General features: G+C 35.8%; 1 long non-coding RNA gene across 3 annotated transcripts; it reads left to right on the top strand.

Annotated features, from left to right (window-relative positions):
- Positions 1–7,004: 7,004 nt before the first annotated feature.
- LOC307164746 lies at positions 7,005–9,154 on the top strand. Of its 3 annotated transcripts, XR_013822332.1 has the most exons (6): positions 7,005–7,019; positions 7,125–7,225; positions 7,697–7,790; positions 7,955–8,022; positions 8,350–8,453; positions 9,075–9,154. It is a non-coding gene; the product is annotated as an uncharacterized lncRNA (long non-coding RNA). The 3 variants fall into 3 exon arrangements; XR_013822333.1 differs by lacking the exons at positions 7,005–7,019; positions 7,125–7,225 and adding an exon at positions 7,340–7,401 and having other exon boundaries at positions 7,725–7,790; XR_013822334.1 differs by lacking the exons at positions 7,005–7,019; positions 7,125–7,225 and adding an exon at positions 7,343–7,401 and having other exon boundaries at positions 7,700–7,790.
- The last annotated feature ends 7,955 nt before the right edge of the window (positions 9,155–17,109 follow it).

Below are 17,109 nucleotides of genomic sequence, written 5' to 3'. Positions count from 1 at the left end.
AGTCCTTTTTTCCCTAAACATAGCACATACCGAACCGTTCAGAAACACCCCCACTATAGTGACAAAAGTAGTATGTCCGGATTCACAGCACTCATAAAAGAGTAGGCTAAAAGTAATCGGATAACCTACTACTTCTGGCAAGATTCTGAAGTTTGCATGGTGGACACTTTACTCTCCCGTGAGGGAATATGACAGATATTCACACTGTAATTGTGAATGACAGTGAAGCGATGTAACTGAAGCTGGTAGGTCATGTGATGATAGCAAATGAGTTATGTCTAGATTACATTCATACTACACACATTCATACTATATAGAACATACTTTTTTAGTGAAGTAATTACTTATTCAAAATAAGTACCTACTCAAGAGAGTATGTGATTTAGGACGCAACCTATGATTATTCAATTAAGCTACAGGGTATAAGTCAAGCAGCAAATGATCATTTCATTACTTGCTTAATGACAGTTCTAACCTGCGTTTCAACCTACTGACTCTCAGGTCTTAATCTTTAAGCTGCTGCAGGAGCGAGACGGCTGGAATGTCTGCTATCCATTTTACTTTGTAATGCTTTTTTTTATTTTTTTTTATAGCTATTTATCTTGAAATAGAGTACACATCTTTGGTCATTCTAGAACAGACTCAGTTAAAGCTTTAGAAGAGACAGATTTATATGCTTTTAAAATGTAGGAGCTCCAATTTCCTCTTTAAAAATCCTCCCAGCTTTGCTGTGGGTAGATCAGAGACACTGTAATTCTCAAATGTCCTGTCGAGGTATTTATTTACTTATAGGTGCACACTAAAATGATGGCATGCATAAAGGATTGTTCACACAGAATGTGTTTCTGGAATCCACTTGCGCAGGGCCGCTGCTGGCCAAATGGGTGCCCTAAGCAGAATTGTGTTGTTGTGATTTAAAATTACTTAATGTATATTAACAATGAGTATCAAAAGCAATTAATTTTATGGTTTTATTTAACCACACTGTTAAAATACATGATGTATATAATATAAACAATCGACTTATGTACATGATGTATTATAACAAATGCCTGCAGAGGGCGCCAACGTCTTGGTGAGTGTTGTTGTTCCACTTTATAGCATGATCAATTCCTTGTTTTTGGCCAAACAGCATTTAATTAAAAAGTCCACTTAATCTTTGATATTTGTCCAGTTCATTGCGATAGAAATGCTACAGCCACTGTCATTTCTTGAACAAAAACATGTGGACATCAAAACATGCAAACTCATATATAGCGAGGTTTTAAACTTTTATTTTGAAATAGCGGTGAACATCAATTTGCATATTTAGAAACATGTATTCTCCTGTGTTAGCAGCATATAGGTTTATAAATGATAGCACTATGATATGCTACATTATGATTTTTATATGGTTTTAATAAATCGCACAGCCTTAGAAAACTGTCTAATAATGCAGTTCATTGATTTTTGTCAGTGAAATGCTCCACTTCGAGTGACAGACAGTCCTACCAACATTTTTACCATGGTTCAAAATGCAATCCATAGCACATTAAAATAATTAAAATTATGTACAGTAACATAAGTTGCATTAGTATCAAATCAGGCAGATGCGTCACTGGTGGTGGTCAAATTATTAACGCAACGTTAAACACGTATAATCTCACCCATCATCTTCAATACCCAAAACCTTCACGTTTGTGAACTGAACACACCTCCTTAAAGTGATGCAGGGGATTCATATTGTTTTTTTCTGTTCTTTTTCGCTTCTCAGCGCCAGACTGCTGTTATCTTTCCCAGGCATTGTCAGCCAGCCGCAAAGTTACATGGGGTGGGGGCGGGGCCGATTGCGGAAATAGGTTGTCGGTGTGCTTACAGTACACAATAAAATGCGTTTATGCAACGTCTCGCACATGATATGATGTTTTAAATGGAATCACTCAAATTAAAAGAAGTAAAAAAATAAATAAACAAATAAAACAAAATAAAATAAAATAAAAACCTTTCTCTGGTTGCATTTTTTTATTTTATTCCATTGCCCTGCGTTTTTTAAATACAAAAATGCAATATGTGGGCCCCTAAAGAGATATTTGTTTAATTTTTGAATTGCAAATACACAAAGCTTCAGTCAACAATAAGTTCATCAAAACACACTCTTGCTGCAAGCATAGATATCATATAAAGGCTAGATGTCTTAAGGCGGAGTCACTTCCGGCATCACCGGCGGCCATCTTAGGACAGGGCTCTGTGAATTAAGGTGAGTGAGCAGCACGCACACAAATCCTCTTATCTCGCTGAAATCTGGACGGATTTACAAACGGTTTGGTTTCTTACAAACGTTATTAACGTGGCTATAATTCTGAATGCTTAAACATTTTGAACATAATTATTCATATGTATGCAGTATAATAGCTACATCTCTGACGTTTATAACAAACCAAACCGTTTGAAAATCGGTAGAAAATTGAGCAAGTTATGGTTATTTAAAAGTACATGCACCATGTTATGAGTGAGCGAGCACCCTGTCGTAAGATGGCCGCCGTGTGCGGATGTCGAGCTCCATTGGCCAGCAGCGCGGACGAGACATCTAGCCTTTATATGATATCTATGGCTGCAAGTATGTTCTACAAATATGCTCTGCACTCAGATTAACACAGGATTTGTCCAACCCGATCTCATGGCAATTCGTACGAATTTTATGAGTTGGCTAATTCGTACAAATTCATACAACCTCACTCGTATGAATTCGTACGATTTTTGCTAAATCGTACATATTTTGCGAGTTGCCCAATATGAATTCGTACTCCTGACCTACCCCTGACCCCGCCCCTAAACCCATCACTGGGGTTTAGACAAAAGTAGCCTACGAATTAGCCACCATTTACTCATTCGTACGAATTGGTCGTGAGCTAGTGTTGGATTTGTCATATGCATGTCTGTTTGCACAGGAAAATGATATTCCACAAATCTCTCAGTCACAATAATTCCAGGTATGTCTGTGAAAATATTGCCTATTGTCCAAAATGTTGTCTGTTGTTTAGGTTCCACAATCTTTTATGTCTCTTTGTTAGAGTAACCATCCTCAAAGTCTGCCAGCTGCTGTAAGATCACACCGACCAACATATTTAGTTTGTTGAGGTATCAGTTGCTTGGCTAATGAGACCATATATAAGCATGGATTCTCTGGCTCCTGCTGGCTGCTCTGAGATAGATGATGTGCATTAGCTTTCCTGTGGTAAGAATAGAGAAATTTTCAGGGGGCCTGATGAAAAATTGCCCATTTGAAAGTGGGGCAGACAGTCTCTGCTCGGGAGACGGCGGGTTTGTCTGAGAGAGAGAGAGAGAGAGAGAGAGAGAGAGAGAGAGAGAGAGAGAGAGAGAGAGAGAGAGAGAGAGAGAGAGAGAGAGAGAGAGAGAGAGAGAGAGAGAGAGAGAGAGAGAGAGAGAGAGAGAGAGAGAGAGAGAGAGAGAGAGAGAGAGAGAGAGAGAGAGAGAGAGAGATTGTACAGTATGTTTGTGTGTGTGTGAATGAGGGTGAGTGGGACTTTTCTTCTTGTGCTGGGTAATAAATTGCATGGCTATAATCAACATTTATATTTAGAATATGTATGGATATGCAAGTGCGCCACTGCATGTGTGCAAGGCCTCAATTATTTGTTTTTATTGGAGTTGTCTATATACATATCTCATGCTCAGTTGTGTACAGTTCTAATCAGAAGCAGAAACCCAGAGATGAGATGGTGGAGAGTTTGTGTGTGATGGCAGCAGGTGTTTGTGTATATGAATGTAATCAGGCTGGCTGACAGCTCTTACGCTGGGCTTGTATTAAGGCCTGCACCCTCCAGCAAGCCAATATATTTCCCAGGTGGACCAGAAGGTCAATTTCAGGATAGTTGTGGTACAGACGATAAGAAGAGAGGAGAAACCTCACTTGTCTTTCATTCTAAAAGGGAAAACAAAGTAGCACACAATCAACACAGATAGATAGATGGATGGAAACTGAACTGAATCACACCTGCATAGCAGAGGTACTGCTGTCTTGCCAATTGAAATGACTCACTGTTCTTGAGTCCTATGCAGTTTGTGTATGCAAACTTTGGCTCATTTTTTTTTTTTTTTCTGGGAAAGTAGCCATTTAAAAAAAAATATATATATATAGCTAAATAAATATAATTAAAATGAATAATGTTGGATGTACAATAAGTCTTCTTAAAATAATATTTATAAACAATTAATCAATTTACCATTGTAAAAAATAGATATAAATATGCAACAAATAGTAAGACGTTCAGTGAAGTACACCAAGTAGCTGTTTTGTGGAAAAATAATCTGATATTTTCATACATTGTCTCCAAATCTTGAATTATGTCACATAGATACTACTCAAATAACCTAAAGGCTCCAGTAATCCAATGTCTGGAAGCATATGATACTAGTCATACCTAACACATACTAATTCACTGACAGTGCTCTCCAGTGGGTCATAGATAGTAGTCAACATGTGAACTGTGATCTGAATACTTACAGATCATGTCATGCCATCTGTATCTTGAAATACTGAGAAACTCCAGACCCTCTTTTAATTAGTTCTATGAGTTCATCTCTGAACAGTTTCGGCTATTGAAGCAGTAATTACTGCATTTATAAATCTGAATCTTACTCACTCTGAAGTCTGACAGAATCACGATCCGTTCTAGCCAATCTCTTGCATTTGGAGAGCGCCATAGTTTTCAGCTCCAGATTTGTGTGCTGTTTTTAGCCCTGATTGGTGTACATTTCCATCATCAAAGATCCTTAGCCAATGCCAGAACCCAAGCCGTGTGGATTAACAAAGCTGGAAATCTGCATTCAAAGTCAAAAATCTTTCAATGAGATGATCCGCACACAGTTTTGGCATCTGGCTTTCTTGCATCTGCCAGATTGGCTCAATGCACCCCTGGAAATCTGCTGTAGGATCAAAAGAGGTGGGGGGCTTTAATAGAGAGTTTGTGTTGCCCAGGGCAAGAGGCTGATAATGCCTCTCTCTTCTGGATCCCTGGTGTAATGGCTGTAAAATAGCTTCTTGAGCACATTTGCGGAAATCGTTTTACTCATCAAGAGGTCCCTTGAATAATAATGGCCTCTTGTCTAATAATTCACATTAGCACGCATGGTGTTAATTTGTCTAACAGTTTCTTCTCCTGATAAGTATGAAAATTGGTAAGAATAAATACCTGAATTCTTTATAGAATTGACACACACTTGAACTGCTAGATCTGAGTTGATATGCTTTCCACATCGATTCCCTCTGTGAAATAATACAATTTCTTTGTTGCTTGCTGAGCTCTTCTCGTGCACTAGTTTGAGAAACTCTTTCCCTGTCATCCATATTCGCCATGCTAGGTGCCTCAGAAAGGACCCCTTTGATATACTCAAGCGCTTGTAGGGCACCTCTCCAGCTGGCATTTGGGCCGGAAAAGATGAATGCCTCCCCACCTGGGCTGCACGCCTAATCCGTCTCCTTCATCCCGAAGAGAAGGAATAAGGAATCGGGGTGATAGCAAAAAAGAGATGGTAAAGAATGTAGGAAAAGAAAGATGTGGGATGAGAAGAGAGAGATAATTATATGTAGTGCAGATGTTCTCTACTGGTTTTGCTTGAGAATTCGACTACATTACACATCAAATGGCAACCAAAATGTATTGTTCAAAATCAACATTGAGATGCATTATTATTATTATTATTATTATTATTTTTACTATTTTATGTTTTATTTTATTACTAAATATTTATTTATTATTTATACATTTGATTATTTCATATTTAATATTGTTTTCTAATTTTACAGCCTTTGATGTCAACAAAACACAGGTCTTCTTGTCCTTTTTTAAAATTGATAGTCCATTTATTTACTAAATATATGATTATTGGTTACCTTTTATAGTCTCTCTCTCTCTCTCTCTCTCTCTCTCTCTCTCTCTCTCTCTCTCTCTCTCTCACTCTCTCTCTCTCTTGTTGTTTGAAGTTCACTTCTAAATGATTTTGGCCCCCTGCTTGCATGGTTTCCATACACTGTAAAAAATATTTTTGCAATTTAGTTATTTCAACTTATTTTTGTGAGTAGAGATAACTAGATTGTCCAGACAACAAAAAATTGTAAGTTTTCTTGTCCTCAACTAGACTGAAAGTTGAATGAACGACTTAAATTGTTATTTTAACTCAAAAATGTATGTTTAAACAACTGCACTAGATTTTCTGTTGAATTAACAAGTATAATTGTTATTTTAACTTATAAATGTAAGTTGAAACAACTGCACTAAATTTTCTGCTGGTTTTACTTCAGTTATACTCTAATGCTTTATTAGAAGTAAATTTGTAAACTAAACTTAGTAAACTAAACTTAATTTATCTATATATCTTGCTGTCTGGTAGACTGCATAAAAACCTAAACTTCAATTGTATTAGTGTGTACATTAAAAACATTACACTGTAAACCCCAATGTTGTCGTTAATAAAGAAATCAAGTTGTCATAACTTAACATTACTTACAAGTTTTTGCATCAAAAATTAAACATTTGATTTTAATGTACTCATCTGGCAGCAAAAATCTTTCAGATTAAGATTTTAAGTGTTATGCACTCAAAATGTCAAGTAATTTAAATGATTCCCTATGTGTCTGTTTAATATGATTGTGCCTGAAATTCTGCCTTGACAACACGCTGATTGGTCGATGCACAAGGCAGTAGTTTTTTTGTTAATCGTGAATTTGCTGATGCAGGCAGCAGGCCAGAGGCACTGACACTGCATAAAAACAGTAATTTCGGGGTTAAAACGGAGCCGGCCCGTCCATCACGTAGCCTACGGACATTTCAGGCTTCGCATTTGGAACTGAATCACACAAGACCATAGACAGTATATAAACACAAGACTGACGCAGGCTGTAAATGGAATCTTTTTTTGAACCGACTCTCGAGCCTCTTCTCCCCCTCCCCCGCTGACTCACTGCAGTTCTTGCGCGCGCAGCCGCAGAGAGCGTCCGGTATTTTCTGAGAAAACGTATGGTAAGTGTGAATTCATAAAACTATTTTACATAACATGTTTGCCAGAACATAACGTCAACATTTGTTCAATGTTCTAACGTTTTTATTTTTTACTGTATTTTCTAGACCGACATTGTTTTCGAGCCGTTAATTCCCGCTCCTGCTCCATTCAAATCTTGCGCGCTGATAACGTCCGGTATTTTCTGTGAGATTTACATCAGACGAAGGTAAGTTTGAATTCATAAAATCATTGTAAATAACATGTTTACCATAAAACAACGGCAAAGTTTTTCAATGCCATATTTTATCTGAACCGTATTTTATAGCCCACTGCCTTCGTTAACTTACTGCGTACGCTGACATCGTCCAGTGTTTTCAGACGTTTAGCCTATATCAGACGAGGGTAAGTGCAAATTCATGAAACCTTTTTAAATAGAGTATTTACCAAAACATAAGATTTGGTGTTGATTTAAATTGAGTGTGTTTATGTTGTAAAATAAGTCTAGCTATCTTAGTTAGTCTAACTTAGTTAGGTACGTTAACTGCTAACTGATGTTACTTAACTTAGCATCTGCAACTGTAACTACACACATTTCTAAGTTAGTCATTAGTTAAATATTTACGTTTATTAATTAATTAACTGTTAATTAATTAGCTAGTGTGCTTGAGTTGTTAACGTATTCTCCTTTGACAAATAGTAGACACTTTCTTCTCAACTGTCCTCAGAGGCTTCAGAAACAGCACTGAAGGAAGCTGACTTTTGATTGATGTGAGGCAGACAAGGCCGAAAAGGTTTTAGCTATGTACTTAAAAATAGCCTATATCATATTTGTTAAAGTGCAGTGTATCACTCCATTTGTTTGTTTTAATGTTCTAGTAAGTGTAGAAATCTACCATGTACTTAGTTTTATTATGATGTAATGTACTGTGCAAGTTATATATATGATTGTTTTCAGGCCAGTTGGTAAATGCTGCCATTCTTCTCAAATACTGCTGCTCTTCAAAGAACAGAGTCATTCATCAGGTAACACACACAAAAATAGTTTTTGTTTGAATACCATTTAGTTTCCCAAGTTATCTTGTATTTTATTTAGTTAATGAAACGGCAAGAAAGCACTTTGACTTGCTTTATTTCCATTCTTGTTGCTGTCCAACTAACAAAATTGCTTTGTATTGTTACATTTTTATTATTATATCACTCTAACCTGTTATTTACAATTATGAGCACAGATTAATTAAATTACACTAAAAAATTGTCTAGCAGTTTTTATTCATGGTCAGATTCAATCCATCATGGATGGATTTGAGCACATAGACGATTCACTGATTTTTTTACTTCCTTGTGTTCAAGCTTCAGTCAAGTTGATTAAAAGCTGCTTGTTCACCAACCGGACCAAACAGGATTTTTTCTTTTACCTCAGTTTCATCTCAGTTGCAGAGCTCTACCAGATATAGGTAAGTCTTCACCACAATCTTTGAATTAAAAAAAAAGTTACTGTCAAATTGAATCGTTATGGGTGATATAAATAGCAAGTAATACGTCTGTGGTTTGAAATGTCACGGTTTTCATTATTACTATTCAGTGTTTGGATTTTGCCTCGCGCCATTTCAATGCGCTTTTGTTCATGTTTTAAGAAATCTTGATAATAGGGTGAATTATTCACAATGTTGTCACAAATTTAAAGGGGTCATATAATGCCATTTTTGCACAAGCTAATATGAGTCTTTTTTTCTTTCTTTTTTACCTCAGTCACTTCAATTCAACTCAGTTGCAGAGCGCCAGATATACGTAAGTTTTGACCACAATCTTTGAATTACAAAAGTAAATGTCATATTGAATCGATATGGGTGATGTACAATTAATACGTCTGTGGTTTGAATGTTTTCATTATTTCTATTCGTAGTTTGGATCTTGCGCCATGTCATCACGCTTATGTTCATGTTTTAAGAAATCTTGATAATAGGGTGAATTAGTCATGATATTGTCACAAATTTAAGATTATTGAGTGTATTTCAAATCAGAGTGTTTTGCACATAGAAGATTTGCTCATTGTATTTCCTCGTGTTGACTCACAGGTTCCGTCAAGTTGACTAAAAGCTTGTTCACCAACCGGATTTATTACCTCAGTCACTACATAAGTTGCAGAGCACCAGATACAGGTGAGTTTTCACTGCAATCTTTGGCAATCATTAAAATTAACTATCAATTTGAATTGATGTGTGTAAAATAAGTAACTTATTATATCTGTACTTTTAAATGTTACTGTTTTTATTGATATTGGAAATGGTTGTGGCGCTCTCGTGAACTCATTTTGAGGCCCACACAGAAGAAAAAGAATAGTTGAAAAAAGTATTTTTTCTTTTCTTTTTTTTACGAAGTATTCTCGTTGCTTGATAAACTTAAGGTTGAGCCACTGTAGTCACTTGGACTATTGTAACAATGTTTTTACAATTTTTTTCTGGGCTGGCAGATATCGATTACCCAGCAGTCTATGAAGGAGTGAGCCAGCTCTCAGATTTCATCAAAAATATCTTAATTTGTGTTCCGAAGATGAACGAAAGTCTTACAGGGTTGGAACAACACCTTTAATGCTTTTCATAGTTTCTTTTTGAAAGGAATGTTGTGAACAGGATGTTTCATGTGTTGGTATGTTGTGGGAGTGGCATTTTAGAGTGTTTAGTTTAATTGATGAATTTGTTGAAGCTTGAGAGCATAAATAATTGGTAACTTAGTTGATATTAAAATGGCATTTAAGCCAATTCATAGGTCTTTAATGTGTTAAACAATGTTTAAACGGTATCTTTTGGAACAAAGGATGTTTCTATATTGAATGCTGTGGGTTGATCTTGTTTAATGTAACAGATTAATCCACAAGACATGCATTGAGACAGGTGTAAAACACCTTTTCACAAGGTTGTTTTCTGCAATTTCATTGCAGTTCATTGCAAAAAAAAATTGAATTGTATATAACACCTGATGTACTTGTTACATCATAAGAAGAATGGCATCTACGCTAATGTTAGTCTTTTTGTTTATTCCAAGGTTTACTGAAGTCAGCCGGATCCGGGTCGTATCCAGATCAGGTGGTGGACCTGCGCCTGGACACGTCCACAACGCATCCCTGAAGTGCCAGCCTCATCAGCCCTGTGAAGGCCTCATTGACACTACAGCCATCAGCACTGATCCTCAACAAACTCGTCTCCATACCGGCGTGACTCCGACTTCCAGTCAGATGAAACTGGATAATATTCTGAATGTTCTGATCCAATCTGACTTCTGACCTGTAATGCTGCCTGAATCATAATCATACACTGTTCGTTCTTTGCCCAGAGGAGAACTGAGTGACTGAGCCTGGGTTCTCCCAAGGTTTTTTTTCTCCATTCTGTCACCTGATGGAGTTTTGGTTCCTTGCCACTGTTGCCTTGGCTTTTGGCTTGCTTAGTTAGGGACATTTAATATTCAACAATATTATTGATTTGCCTTACTTAAGGTGAAAGATGACGCAATTTTCTCCTAGAAACAAACTTTGTTGTATTATTTTCATGTTATCACTGTGCTGCTTTGATACAATCTGTATTGTAAAAAGTGCTATATAAATAAAGGTGACTTAACTAATTAACTTATTGTAAATTGTATCAGTGATCGTCAATTTTACATATTTTTTTAAATCAAATGTATTTTACAAATTAATGTTCTAGTAGTAATTCATTATTTGGTACTGCTGCAGTTTTTAAAACACCACTTTAGTTGGCTGAACTTATTGGGTGTAGTTTAGAAAACTAATCTTTAGTTTGCTGAACTTATTGGGTGTAGTTTAGAAAACTTAACTTTAGTTGAATGAACTTATTGGGTGTAGTTTAGAAAACTAATCTTTAGTTTGCTGAACTTATTGGATGTAGTTTAGAAAACTTAGCTTTAGTTGACTGAACTTAAATTCGAAGTTTACTTAACTAAATTAAATCAGTTCATTGTACTTTATAACTTGTCAGGTAAACTTATCCAAATTTGCCAGGTACACTTTTATAAATAAGTTAGTAAAACTCAAAAAAATCCATGCAAAAAGATAACAAAAAATAATGAGTTAAGTCAACAAAAGATTTTTTTACAGTGTAGTTCTTCTCTAGTTCTTCCATAGTTACACCTGATTCATCCAACACATCCATCTTACACCTGATTTACTAAATGAGCTATCAAGGACTGAAATACCACTGATTTATTCATTTTAAACAACATGCAAATGCCTTGACCCAAGTCACCTACATAATGATAGTGTGGGATGTAAATCAAGTGTGCATTTTAACATTGATTCTGTCAAATTAAGCATAGTGGGAAAATTACATTCACACTTAAAAAAAAGACAAAAACGTTTATTTGCTTAAGCCATTATTAACGAGTCTTCCTTTGCCTTATTTCAGACAGATCCTCTTATCCAGTAACCTATGACCTAAATTTGTAAGTTTAATAATTAAACGTGTTACATTACACCCATAAAAGAGCTAGAAATGAACTGGGCTATTAGCTGCAACTAGTGTCATTAGCAAATGAATTGTGCATGACTTGAATTTATATTTCATCTAAAGAAAGAAATTGTAAATTAATGGATTCAAACTGCTCTTTATAAAGCTTCATATTAAATGCATTTGGAATATTAAAAAAGTGAGCAAGTAAATATGTGCTCAGAATTTGATTATCTGGTTCCACTGTTTAACATTAACTGGATTGCAGAGTATCTTAAGCTTGTCTAAATAACTTATATTGACCCATTTTGTACCATTAGAAAAATTCAAAATGCTGTATTACTTCATACATAAAACAACACGTCTTGATTAAACCTGCCATATTGTCTGTTCATCGCTATAGTTTCACAGTACTCTCTAAAGAAAAAAATAACAAGAACTTTGAGACTTGTCCTCATTCTTGACTATTTATATACTTGTCATTAAAACACTCCAGAATTGGCACAGAATTACTTTAGATGAAAGTCAGCCTAAAAAGGCACAGACATGACTGACCCATAGCCAATGTAATCAATACGTAGCACTCTTTAGTAGCAGATTTAGATTATAGAAACTGCATGTGTGTGTGACCTTTAATGTTCATTTACAGAATATGATTATATTCTTATATACTCATTGAAAAAAAAGGCACCTTCAAGGGCAGCACGACTTTCAATTTGTTAAGCAGCTCAAAAATCAGTTAGTCTGGAACTATGAGCAATGAAGTTCAGGAATCAGCATGTATTCTTTCCATTATCATCTGCAGAACAGCTTAAATTACGCTTTTTGCTTTTCAGACCGTATGATATGATATGTGACCCTGGACCACAAAACCAGTCACATGGGTCATTTGTTTTAAATTGAGATCTATACAGTACATCATCTGAAAGCTGATAAATAAGCTTTCCATTGATGGTTTGTTAGGATAGGATAATATTTGGTCGAGATACTACTATTTGAAAATCTGGAATCTGAGGGTGCAAATAAATCTAAACATTGAGAAAATCGCCTTTAAAGTTGTCCATTTATGTTTGCGATTGTGCTGCATTCACTCACAAATATACATTTTTTATATATTTACGGTAAGAAATGTACAAAATATCTTCATGGAACATGATCTTTACTTAATATCATAATGATTTTTGGCATAAAAGAAAAATCTATAATTTTGACCCATACAATGTATTGTTGGCTATTGCCACAAATATACCCGTGCGACTTGTGACTGGTTTTGTGATCCAGGGTCACATATGAGCTGGTGCGACATCAACAGTCTTTAATGTCAGACTGTATGATATGCATCTGCGACACTGGACATTATCAACAACAGCAGGACGTTTTAAGTAAGTCACCATAGTCTGTGTTTTTTCTGGTACATGCAAAATTAAAATGAAACAGCACAAGCACAAACTTATTTTTTAGAGCAAACTAAAGGTAATTTTGACTGTATAAACAATACATAATATGCATTGTATATCATATACAGTAGATGAACAGTGAACGTCTCTTTCTCTCACACATACACAGCTACATCACGACACTTTGTCAGAGGCACGGATTCATCACAAATGCAGTTAGGTTAGCATGTCACAAAGCAAGCAAAGACTGACAATTTCTTCTCATGATGAAAGAAACCATTTGTTTCAGATGGCACAATTGTGAATCGTAGAGAATGCACCGGGCTTTAGCTGGGAAACTTGTCAATCTGTTTCCAAAAGTAAAATAATGGCAAATGTTTTTGAAAGAAAAAAGCTTGTTGAATTGCACTAATTGAACAAAATATGCATTGCATTACCCGTGCTTGCATTTTAATGCATTGTATTTTTAGAGACTGCATTTTTATGGGCTGAAATTGAACATGGTTGAATATTTAAGCTGTGAATATTTCAGTTCAAAACATTTCACACACATTTTCATTATTAAAAATTCAATAATAGTGTTTGGCCCTCCAAGTTCTACCAAACATATAATTAATCAATTAGGCCTTTTTAAATCGAAGGTACATAATCAAGCTAGGAGTCTTGGAGCTCTTTTTGATGCCGAGTTAAAGTTTGATAAGCATATAAATTCAGTGGTTATAGATGTAGCTTCTTCCAATTAAGAAATATAGCGAAATTGAAACCTTTTTTGTCTTTTAATGATTTGGAAGTTGTTATGCATGCTTTTATTACGTCCAGATTGGACTTAGGGCTGGGCGATATATCGCATGACATTGTTAGGCGCATCTCGTCAGTAAAGCCGGTTCCTTGATTAGGCCTAGTAGTAAATCGCCATCACCTGCTTTCAGATGGAGCGGCAATACTACAAAGAGCCGTAGTTAACGGACAAGCTGAGCCATATCGCATTAATTATCGCAGGCGATACGTCCCGCGATATTAATGCGATATGGCTCAGCTTGTCCGTTAACTACGGCTCTTTGTAGTGAATGCCGCTCCATCTGAAAGCAGGTGATGGCGATTTACTACTAATCAAGGAACCGGCTTTACTGACGAGATGCGCCTAACAATGTCATGCGATATCGCCCAGCCCTAATTGGACTATTGTAATTCATTGTATTATGGTATTTCTCATGCATCACTTTCACGTCTGCAGTTGGTCCAAAATGCTGCTGCCAGACTTTTAACCGGGACTAGGAAATATGAGAGTATAACACCTGTAGCATCCCTTCATTGGCTTCCAGTCAAATTTAGGATTAAGTATAAAATGTTATTATTTGTTTTTAAGGGCTTAAATGGGATGGCACCAAGTTACATTAGTAAACTTCTTCAGCAACATACATCCTCTAGGCCTTTAAGATCTGCACAAAAGTTTCAGCTAACCATTCCTAAGTCTCGACTTAAATCAAAAGGAGACAGGGCCTTCTCTGTTGCAGCTCCTTGTTTATGGAACAGTTTACCCCTCCATGTTAGATCTTGTGCCACCCTTGATGCATATAAAACATATTTAAAGACTCATCTCTTCTCTCTTGCATTTGATTGTAATTAAATTTTTTGTTTATTAAATACTTAATGTATATAAATATAAATATAAATATAAAGACTAAATATAAATGTTTATTTGTTTGTTAAATACTTTGTTTTATAGTCTTAGGTTATATGTGCTGGGCTGTATGTCAAGCACTTTGGCCAACGTGTGTTGTTTTTAAATGTGTTATATAAATAAATGTGATTGATTGATTGATAATCCATATTCACCTTTCAGATTTCACTTATAAAATGTTCATTCTTATTAAAAATACAACCTATAATGTTCGACAGGCAATTTTTAGTCCATTTTATTTCACTTTACAAATTCGCTTCCACAAATTCAGTGGTTCAATTCAACATTATACATCCGGGAACTGCAGGAATATCAATAGATTGCCGATTCATGATGTCGACATCACCAGCAGGAGGTGCAAGTGCAGCTTCACGGTTACAACGTTTAAGATTATAACGTTATTCGCCAATGCTGATGTAAATCTGAGGTAGTAGAAATATATTTATCTCAGTTGTTCAGTTTTCTTAACTTTATAGCAGCTGTGCTGGACTGGGGATTCCATCGGGTTTCCCCTGCAGACTTTTAATGTAGCTTAATGGACTAATACAGTGATATAAAAGACCAAACTCGTACCTTATTGGGAATGCAGGCTATATAGGCTACAGGCATACAGATGGACTCAGAATATAAACGTAACGTAACAGGCAAAGTTTTACGCTGTGTTTCCCAGTGAAATAATTGCCTAAAGTTGGCTTGACATTGAACTTTTGATATTTGATATTAGTTTAGGGACCATCTCTAAAGTTACATACGACATTGGTATTCCGGTTTCTAACTTCTATAGCATTTGAAGAGAATGACTTCCAGTCATAAAACGAACTGTAAAGTGTTCAGGTGTCAAGCATGATGCACACCTTTTAGATTGTTGATATGAAAATAAATATTAGATAAAAAAATAGCAATAATTACACATGATTTGACAGTTTATTTTGTTAAATAATAAAATTCTAAAAAGTGTGCATCCCTGACACCTACATGAACACTTTACACTTGGTTTTATGACTGGAAGTCATTCCCTTCAAATGCTATTGAAGTTAGAATCCTGTATACCCTTGTCGTATGTAACTTTAGAGATGGTCCCTAAAGTTGCAAATATCAAACGTTCGATGTCAAGCCAACTTTATGCCAGTATTTCACTGGGAAACACTTAGCATGAAACTCCTTAGTCCACCTGCTTGCCTGTAGCCTATATAGTATAGCCTACATTACCAATAAGGTGCGAGTTTGGACTTTTATATCACTGTATTAGTCCATTAAGCTACATTAAGAGTCTGAAGGCAGGAGAATCCAGAGGGAACCCCCAGTCTAGCACTGAACAACCGAGAGAAATATATTTCTACTACCTCAGATTTAACGTTTGATCTGTACATCAGCATCAGGGAATAACGTTATAATCTCGTTCAAGGTAGAGAAGGCTGCTTACATGTGCAAAACTAAATGTGAAGACTTGTAAATGTAAACACCGCTTTTATGTCTTTATCAGCTTTTCCATATATATACTGGCCCTGATAATCATCACAAATACTTGTCGCTTGCTCCATTTCTGTAAACCTGTTTTTATGAATAATTGAATAATAATAAAAAAAAAAATCGTCATACTGTCGTGAATTATCCTTTTGTCATTGTGTATGGGAGATGGTTATATATTGATCTCAGAGGTTAAATAGAATAACAGGCTGTAGATAAATGATAACAGAGATTTGTTTTATGTTGTTCAGGGGTGATTTCATTCAGACTTAAGTCACCCTCACAAACAACAACTGATCCAACAAAACTCAACAGTCAGTGGAATTTGTTGTTTGTTGGGGCAGTTTGAATCTTTTAAGCTTGGATTCTATAGCATGCCCTTTTCCTGTCTCATTATATAACTGCCATCAAGGATATTTTTTTTCTTGTTATGTAGCCATAAAAAAAGAAAAAGAAGAAGAAAATAAATGCTTCTCATAGAATGTAATGAGGCACATGAAGTTAATAAACACAGCAATGTGCTGTACCTTTCCTATGAGGTCATGACAAGACTCTAAGCACCTGCCTCTAGCTTCAAGGACACCATGGCCATTTCTGTTTTCCTGAGCTCTCTTAAACTCTTTTATCCCCCTTTGATTTGTATCTTTATTAAAAATGAAAGCAACTTAGAATGCACATCATCATCGACCACACTGCTTCACTCCCCAGCACATTATAAAACAAGACTTTGAACATCCATTGGGGCTGCAAATCTGTGACATTGGGCAAATTTGGACATGGTTCTTTTCGAAGAGGTCTACAATACCTGGAGAAAGCTATTCCTCTCCATGGGAGTTTGTGATTTGAAATGTCAGTAGTTGTTAGGAATATTAGTGAAATGTAACAATTCTTAAAATACTATCTCAACAGCCATTTATGAACACTATTCATTTGCACACCTTGTAAGATTATGTAAGACAATATAAAAAATATTTTTGGATTAACATATCCAAAAACCACTAGAACAATGTGATATATTTTGTGACTTGTGTGCTTACATTATCCCAAATGTTTTTTAACCGAAGTAACTGCCCTTGTCATTGCGTCGGCAGTCAATGGCGTCATATCC

The sequence above is a fragment of the Squalius cephalus genome (assembly GCF_949319135.1).
Source record: "Squalius cephalus genome assembly, chromosome: 9".
Classification (NCBI taxonomy): Eukaryota; Metazoa; Chordata; class Actinopteri; order Cypriniformes; family Leuciscidae; genus Squalius; species Squalius cephalus.
This window is presented reverse-complemented; position numbering and strand designations above follow the sequence as displayed.